The sequence below is a fragment of the Miscanthus floridulus genome, chromosome 12 (genome assembly GCF_019320115.1).
Source record: "Miscanthus floridulus cultivar M001 chromosome 12, ASM1932011v1, whole genome shotgun sequence".
Lineage (NCBI taxonomy): Eukaryota > Viridiplantae > Streptophyta > Magnoliopsida > Poales > Poaceae > Miscanthus > Miscanthus floridulus.
The window spans coordinates 67,514,097-67,523,641 of record NC_089591.1 but is presented as its reverse complement, the minus strand read 5'-3'; the positions used below and the strand labels follow the sequence as shown (position 1 = coordinate 67,523,641).

At 49.4% G+C, this 9,545-nt stretch overlaps 1 pseudogene; it reads right to left on the bottom strand.

Moving 5' to 3' along the window:
- Window positions 1-995: 995 nt before the first annotated feature.
- On the bottom strand, window positions 996-2,114 carry LOC136496042 (protein DMR6-LIKE OXYGENASE 1-like; annotated as a pseudogene).
- Between the last annotated feature and the right edge of the window lie 7,431 nt (window positions 2,115-9,545).

Genomic DNA, 9,545 nt, shown 5'->3' with positions numbered 1-9,545 from the left:
GCCATCGCCACCGCGGCTGGAGGAGGCTACCCCGGAGTTCTTTCGTGCAGCCCACTCCTCCTCTGTCAGCAGCAGTTTACCGCTGTCCTTCGTTGCTGTTGCCTGCTCCAGGACGCTCGTCCACCGCCCGCAGACGGCCTATCACATCCTCGATGGTGAGGGTGGACAAGTTCAGCATCGTCTCTATGGAGAGAGCGATCTGGATGTACTTTGTCGGCATACAGTGGAGGTACTTGGAGACCGCATTCTCTTCGTCGATGGTGACGCCGTGGCTCTTCAGCTTGTTGATGAGCGTCTATAAGCGGAGGGAGAAGTCCTCTACCGATTCACCATCTTTGAACTTGAGGTTGGCATACTCCTGCTTCAGAAGCTGAGTCATCACCTTCTTTGCGCTGTCGGAACCGACGCGCATTGCTGCAATAGCCTCCCACGCCTCCTTAGCAGAGCTTTTTGCCCCCAACGACTCTCTGTACTCCGCCGGTACAGCAGCGAGGATAGCCTCCAACACTGATATGTCATCTTCTTCATTGTCGGTGCCATTGTCAATAGCATTCCAGAGCTGTCGGGCTCTGAGCTTGACCTTCATGGTCACTGACCACTCTTCATAGTTGGTGCGAGTCAACGTCGACCAACTAGTGTCGCTGACCTCCCGCACCGTGCGAACAACGACCTCCTATCGTGGCTGGGTAGCCATAGCAGTGCCACTGCTGTCGTCCATCTCCGAACCGTCCGTCATCGCCAGCGGTTAGTCCGGCGACGGCGCTTGTATGGCTAGAGATAGAAGAAGGAAGAGAGAACAGAGTATACACACACAGCAGAGAGACCAGCGTTGGCCAGAACTATGTATAGGAGATGGTAATCTGAACTCTCTCTTTACTGAGTTACAGTGACAAACTATATATATACAATTCTATTCATCTAATCCTAGTACAATAAACATGCTGCAACAGTTACTAGATGTGACAGCAGGGCTGACTTTGTGCCTATCCCTGCTGTGGCTACAGTGCGACAAGTGAGCCGCTCGGCGTCTACCCCTGCAGCTTTACAGTGCAACAACAAAGAGCCCTTTTCGACGACGCCTTCACCTGCTGTACACTCACATAAGAGATACAGAAGATTATCTAACATTACGCGTGCCTCCCCATGGCCGCCACCATGTGGCTCCGCCCCAGGCCCAGGCTCTCCGATATGGCCTCCAGCAGCCTCAGCGCCAGCGAGCGCCCTCGCTTCCGTCGCGTAGGTGCCCACCACTTCCCTGTCAAGCAACCACCACGTACGACTTGTCAATTTTGCCATGCTGCATGCGTCGAGCTGTATATTTTGGTGAAGGAATAGCAACAGGTCGACTTTCTGTCATAGTCGTTCAATTGTTTGTCTTTTTCATTCATGCTTTCAGGAATGGTCAACGTCGAACATGTACTCATTTCAAGTTTCAGTTTGACAAGTCCTTCCTTTTGTTGAAAAGAAAAAAGAAAAAGTTTGAGTTTGACAAATTAACAGGTCATCTAGTTGATTTGGTACGAACGGACCAAAGACACCATTGTGCAGAGAACAAACAGAAAGCCGTAAAGTCAGCTAGCTGCACTGCAGATCGAGAAAACACAAATTCAGAGACGGATTGAGAATGGATGGTCACCTGAAGTACGACGGGTTTGACGGCCACTGGTCGACGAAGCTCTCGAGCGGGTAGCAATGCAGGCGCAGGAAGTCGCGCCAGTTGCTCACCTTCTCCGTGCGCACGTTGAAGCTGGTGGACAGCCGGATCGCCTTCTTGGGGTCGTCGGAGTAGCACTTGAGCCGCTCCGACTCCGGCAGGTGGAAGAACTCCCGCGCCACGCGCAGCATCCCCTCCACGACCGCCGCCGGGATGCCGTGGTTCGTCACCTGTCCACGTACGCTAACCAGTGTCAGCCTGGTTGTTAGTTTGTTCCATAAGGTTCGTCACTTCGTCGTGGTCCGTTACGGTCAGCACGTACCATGAAGAAGCCGTCGGATTCGCAGGCCCTGCCGATGGCCTCCACCACCTTAGGGCGCTCCCGCCCGTTGAGCTTCTTGAGGTCGATGAGCGGGATCCCGGCGCCGGACTCGTTGTCGACGGTCAAGTTACTGTTCATCAAACCAGCCGAACAATATTTTTCTCTCACAACAAACCTAGCCGGAACAGTGTTTTCAGCTAAGTTTCAGACCAGCGAATGGGGCCTTCGACAACGAGTCCGGCACCGGGATCCCGCTCATCGACCTCAAGAAGCTCAACGGGCCGGAGCACCCTAAGGTGGTGGAGGCCATCGGCAGGGCCTGCGAATCCGACGGCTTCTTCATGGTACGTACTGACCGTAACGGACCACGACGAAGTGACCGAACCTTATGGAACAAACTAACAACCAGGCTGACACTGGTTAGCGTACGTGGACAGGTGACGAACCACGGCATCCCGGCGGCGGTCGTGGAGGGGATGCTGCGCGTGGCGCGGGAGTTCTTCCACCTGCCGGAGTCGGAGCCGGAACATTGGCGAGGTCCGGGCGGTCTCCGACAGGCCTGATGTGGCTCAATGGGACTTTCCCGATCTGTGCCACGAGATCGCTGAGGAGAGGCTTGGAAATGGCTGGGGCCATGTTATGTTACCGTGAGCTAATTAAGCTCGCTCTTGGGGCTGGACGAAGCTGGATTGTGCTGTGTGCTGGCAATTTTTACTAGCTACTAGTTGTTGTGGTTTAGCTCGTGCAATGGCGAATTTGTGCTGGTGACATAGCATGCTCCGGTTTGCTGCTCTTTTTATAGGCATCCCGGTGGCTCCACTATGATTTGTCGGAGTCGTAATTGAGCTGTGGCTTAATTTCACAAGCGAAAACGACCGAGAGAACGACACGTCGACACGCCGGATCACCTTCATCCAGCTCGAAAAATGCCGCGTGATTAATCTTGGCAGCCTGGAGAACGAACCCAAGGTTTCCAGTCGGCTGCCGACCAGGACTTGTTGGTTGCCGCCGTTGCCGGCGCCGCCCGTGTTCTCCGTCTAGAGCACTCGCCGTGCCTACCCATGCCACCTGAGCCTCCAACCCGGCCGTGACGAGTGACGACGGGTCGCCGTCGTGCCGCGAACGTCAGCGCGCAGTTAGACCCTTGCCCGGGAGAGGATCAGCCCGACACGCATACCCGGCCCCGGAGGTCCGTCATCTGCCACGCATGGCATTACGAAAACGATGGAAATCTAGCCACACGAGACGTCTAGTATACACATGCACGCTCCACGAGACCACGAGTTATCACCGTCGCCGTCCCGGAGCCACAGCACCGACACGCGCTCTACTAGGCGGTGCCCACCCGCATGGCCGCATGTGCCGCGGCGGATGCGCCACCGTACCGGACGATGGCCAACAACCTTCTTTCTGTGACCGGCCGTCGCGCGCGAATTTGATCGCCGAGAAAAATATCGTCGGCGCGCGCCCCACGCATCGCACGCTACAGCCGCAAAACACAGAGCGGTAGGGGCCGGTCTTCTTCCACGGTTCAGGACCTCACGTACAAGGACTGTGGGGGAGCCACCGGCCGATTTAGTCGGCCGTGGCTTGCATGCCTCACGATCACGACTCGATCGATCTTTCGCGGCCCCGGTCGGGGTCCGGGGCTAGCCGCTAGCCTAGGCCTCGCTAGCACCCCCTGTGCAGTGCACGCAAGAAGAAAGCATCGCGTCTTGATTGGAGCTTGACGCGGCGAGAGGCCCGGCCCCATCAAATCTGCCGACGTGTGATGGAGGTTGCTCTCGGCCGATCGCCGGATCCAAGAGCTGAGTAGTGCGGCGAGCAATTTGGCATCTCCGTGAGATTGAGAAGACGGCCGGGCCGGGAGATTGCTGAGTTGCTGATGATGTTGGAGATGCTGACCTGCTGTCGTCAGTCCCAGTGACGTTTGCTCGATGACCTCATCCATGACAAATTTTTTTTTCTTCTACATGGAGGCTACTAGTAGTAGGCAACCGGCTACGTGTGTGCAGGTAGGATACCAATTCCAACACTGACTGGGCGGCGTCCAAGGCGGCGGTTTATACAAAGTACAACGACGGGTGGTGCCGTGCCGGCGTTGCAAAAAGCTTCCAATGGTTCCGTCCACCGGTTGGTTTATCGGCTGCGTTGCGGCGGCATTCCACGTTCGGCGTCCACGGTAGGCAGGCAGCAGCCAGCAGTGGAATCGTTCCACTTACATTCCATCTCGTGAAAGACCTGCACGACAGCAATCGGCTGACGGGAGAAAAGCTGAGCCTGATAGGAGGCTACCGCCTCCATCTTCTCATCGCAGTGGAATCGCAACCCTAGCACTAGCAGGGCCTGTAGTGATTTCTGCACTTGTCGTGTTCTCTCCGTTGTCACTTCGGACTTACGGGGAACGTATGGTCATGTCTTCAGTTTATAATATAATCAACTCAGCTTTTCGAAAATAATATAATCAACTTTGTAAAAATGCGTTGTGCGTTACGTTGTGATAGCTCCCTGTAGTGTACCGCTGTGCTGTCAAGCGATGGTACCAGCTTTTTCTCAGCAACAATTAATCAAGAATAACCTATACACCTGCGTTTTTATTGCATTCTTTAAATGGATGAGAACTACAGTAGAATTTATTGCTTCCCTCCGATTACAAATAACTGATGTTCTGAGCTGTCTTAAGGCAATTATTATCTAAAATATTGACTATGATTTATCTTTAATTCTATGCATTAAGTTGGAATGCCTGAATGTGGTACGAGTAATTTTGTCTTGCCAACAGCTGCTTGCCAAGTAGCTCAACATAATAGTAGTAGAGTAAAAAAAAGGACACATCTAACGCACGGCCGGCCATGCATTAGGCTAGCCGCATGGCCGGCCACTCCTACCCACTCTCTCTCTCACGCGCGCCCGGTGTCTTCTTTATCTCCGGCAAACCTCGCCCCTGCCGCTGCCCCCTCCCGCCACCACGGGCGCGCTAGGGCTTCACCAGAGCTCCACGGCCACAGAGCTCCGGCGAAGCCCTAGCGCGCCCGCGGCAGCCGCCTTCTCCCCCTCCCCCCACTCGCCGGAGCTCCCCCGCCTTGACTTGGCCTGACCACCCCTACCGCCGCTAGGGCCCCTAAACCTCTCGCCAGCCATCCCCACTACCTGGTCGACCTTCCTCCCCCAAACCTTCCCTTCTAAGCAAGCGGGGGTTAGGGAAGATGAGAAGGAGAGTTCGTTGGAACCCTAACTAGTAGATCCAGGAGGAGGAGGAGGAAGCCGCCTACCTCACCAGCGTCGCGGCCGTAGGAGCTAAACCCACCGCCGCTGAACCCACCAGAACCCCAAGCCGGTGCGGGTGACGGCGCGGGCGCGGGGAGGAGCTCGAAGGTCACCACAGAGAGAGAGAGAGAGAGACGGACGTGTGTGGACGTGCACGTGAGTTGGGGAGGTGGCCGTGCAGTCTCCCTAGAAAACATTTGGCCGTAAATAAGTCATTACCAAAAAAAAACATTTTTTTCGTGCCTTCCCACTCTTTTGGAATTTGGTTTTCCTCTTTAATTGACTTTTATTTGTGTACATCATTTTGCAATAAATGAAATTTGTAGTAACAAGCATATATATTCTGAGACTAAACCAAGAAAGCCGTCATTCGGTACCTTTCCGCTCTTTTCGTTCCGTGGCGTTCATCTTTACATAATTTACATTTTTTCTCATATTGAACTTTGTATAAGTTGATTCTCTGAGGATTTGCTTTAGCAAATAATTTTGGTGTAGCCATTCTTCATTCAAGCTTGCAAAGTTGCAATTTGTGAATATATACTCCCTCAATATTTTCATCAGATAAAGCATGTTTTGGACTCATCATGGTCTATAAAACTGGATTTTAATTCTTGATTTCAACTCTAAGAAAATACTTTATATATAAATCCAGTGACATAAACATATACTCCATTCAGCTTTCAAATAATTAATTGATGTTTTGGACAACGACACAATCTCCAAAATGTAGCTTCGACCACTATTTTCTGTTAGGATATAAATAAACATCTTAACCAATTTGTGCTTTTTTCGCAAAAAAAAAAACAATTTGTGCTTGTATAAAAATACTCTGACAAATTTATGCATATGAGCATCAAGTTTGTAAAATATTACTAAAAATATTTTTAGTCAGACCTTGCCCAAAACGTCTTATCTGTAGCCTGGACGGAATAACCGACTTAAATATCACTGAGACCAAATGTTGCTTTAAACTTACAAATGCTTGACTCTTTAAATATGTGCATGTCTTATGAAATATATTCCCTACTCTCTTTTATGTAGGATTGATAAGCGTAGTTTGACAAGAGAAGGAAAAAGCTTAAAAATACAAAAATTGGAATAAACAATTAGTCAAATTATATGTAAGTTTAGGACATAATTAAAACTTGTATCAATAGATTTGTACTTAAAGTCTTTAAGATATGTACTTTTTTAGCAACTGACAACATAATAATGTAAAAGAAACTAAAAGTTAAAATCTAAATTTTATGACTTTTCTTTTATAAAAATACACCATCTCGGCGGTACCATCCACCACGCACTATGGACCCACGAAATTCTATTTGAATGAATATTTAGTTGTCACACTGCCTTTTTCTTTCCCTTTCATGACGACATACCCACCGAACAATACTGTAGTATTATGAGTGCCTTTCTCGAGGTTTTCATGCTCTCTAAAGAAATAGTATATATTTATGCAAAACCAATAAACAGATCAAAATTAAAGATGACAATGGCTCCCCATCTATCGATACAGGACCCACGGGATACCTCACAAGAAAGGGGAAAGACCTAGTCTAACTAGGATTCTTCCCATATAATCTTAGTAGTAGTATTATCCTGTAATCCTACTAGGAACTCTCATTGTAAACCGACTAAGACTCTGGCCTTCTGACTATATAAAGGAGGGCGGAGTTCCTGGAGGAAAGAACAACACACACAGCAACACAACACTTTACGATCAATCCAACTCCAAGGCTAACGCCGACTGGACGTAGGGCTATTACTCGATCACGGTCGAGCGCCCGAACAGGATAAATCGACTGTCTCTTGCATTTACCGTCGAGTTCTGCATACGCTGAAGCCCGAACAAACTGCCTCGGGTACCCCCGTGGCAGGCTATCGGTGGTGAAACATCGACAGCTGGCGCGCCAGGTAGAGGCTTTCGGTGAATTTGCATCCGAGAGCTCGACGGACCTCGACAAACATGATCTTCTCGACGGGATCGACCTTCATCTTCGGTTCATGGATCTGCGAGGCAGGCAACGATGACAAGCTCCAAAGCCGTCTCCTTGAAGATTCGGATCACCATGAAGACCTCTTTATTTCGGCGACTACGACAGATCAACTCACCGGAAGATTCGCGCAGCTCGTGATGTCCGATCCAACTCAGATTTCGTGGCTTTGCGCATCCGACTCAAACTCAGGCTCCGCATTCGAGATGGAGTCTTACCCGAGTTCTTTTGGGAAACCGAGTTCTTTTTCGGCGGGGCTCCAGAACGCGGCCTCGGCCTATCAAAAATACAACTCGGAGTATACTTAGAGTTTTTCAAGAAGTCAGAACCCTTTCCGTTCGGACTCCACAACATGGCAAAATCTTATCAGGCACGGCCCGAAGGATCCCTTGATCCGATGCTGAGAATGCCACTAAAAGGAGCTCAGAAAGGCCTCGTACTAACTGTAACATCTCAAGACTGCTTTGTCCACTGGCCAGGTTATGTTCCTGAAGACAGCGGTACCCAACTAGTCAGCATGACGGCTACAGCAATTCTACCCTACCAAGGAGACTCGATCTATGACCTTGAAGCCTCTACTAAAATCATCAACAACTCCGACAGTGTGGAAACCAACACCAATAACAGAATAATTCACACACGAGAAGTATTCATGGTTCGCCATCCTCGATCACCTCTGGTTCCCCCAGAAGCACCCGACATCAGATCATCGGACGAATCTGAGTCCAACATATCACCCTTTATCCAGGGGCACAATTGTGAGACCGAGAGTCAGAGGCAAGCTAGAGAAAGAAGAAACAAATTGAAACAAGGACGCCAATGTCGTGCTAGGCAGAACAAGGAAGCTTGGATTAAATATGAGTTAGACCTGGCTGAGTATGACAGAAGAAAATCAGAACAAGAAGTCGAAGAAAGACGCACGGCGAATACACCCTACAGTAGAATCCGAGAAGCACTAGAAGAACTCGGAGCGACATCACTTCCCAGTGAAAAACAGGAATAGCTCCGAGACCTCCTCCAATCAGCAGCCCTAAGGACGCACGACAGAAGAGCCCGCTCAAGACTACCTGCCAGGTCAACATCTCATATGAAGGAAGATCAAAACCAAAAGAAGTCTGCTTTCGAGAGACTTGGGCCAGGCGGAAGTCACAACAGAGAAAGTAGAAGGGACCATAGTCAAAATTACCGAATCGAACAACCAAGGAAAATCAGAAGCGAAGCACCTATTCAGACATCCCCACAGGACTACTCTCGCCAAGACGACAGTTGGCAGGAAGGAGGTGCCGAATCGGAATACAAAGAAGGCAGAACGCACGATAGATTCCCCTGTTTTGCAAACAGATTTGCTTCAATATGACTTCCTCACAAGTTCAAGCCGTCCAACCACTCTAAATATGATGGCAAGACCAAACCAAAGCAGTGGCTCAGAATTTACTCTCAGTCGATTGAACTAGCCGGAGGAGACGATGATATCAAGACCTTATTTTTTCCCATGGCACTAGAAACCATGCCCCTCCAATGGTTCGACAAATTAAATCCAGGGTCAATCAGAAATTGGGAAGACTTGCAAAGAGTTTTCTATGGAAATTTCACGGGTATCATCACGCACCCCATCACCCATGTAGAATTAAAAGGACTTAAGCAGAAAGGAGGCGAAACTCTTAGAAATTACTATCGACAATTTGGCGAACTATGTGCCCAAGTACATGACATCACCGAGCGAGAAGTAATCGAAGCCTTCTCTCACGAAATTATGGCTAGATGGCAATTTCAAGACTTCTGCAAAGAAAACCCGAGAAGCAATGAAGAATTCAGACTAACAGTAGAAAAGATGATTACTGCAGAGGAGAAGACACGAGAAAGGTTCCCAGATAAAAACAATCAAGACAACTTGGACAAGCAAAATCATCGAAACTTCAGACATCAGGAAAGAAAACGTGGACCAGACAACACCGTGGCGATGGCTGATAAATCAAGAAAGTTTTCCAAACCCAGAGGGTATGATGACATTGAAAATATGCGTTGCATTTTGTATCCTAAAGGAAATCACACCACTGGAAATTGCTACACATTCAATGTGCGATACATGAGAAAGGATAATAAGGTAAACACTAAGGAAGACAATCAGAGAAAGATGAAGACAACCATGAAGGAAAGGAATTCCAAAAATCCAGGGGGACAGTAGCAGTAATCTTCGCTGGAGCTCCAAATTCTAGAAGTAAACATCAAGAAAAGCTAGCTCTACGAACCATCATGGCAGCAGAACCGGCTACTCCAAGATATCTCAATTGGTCACAGTATCCAATTC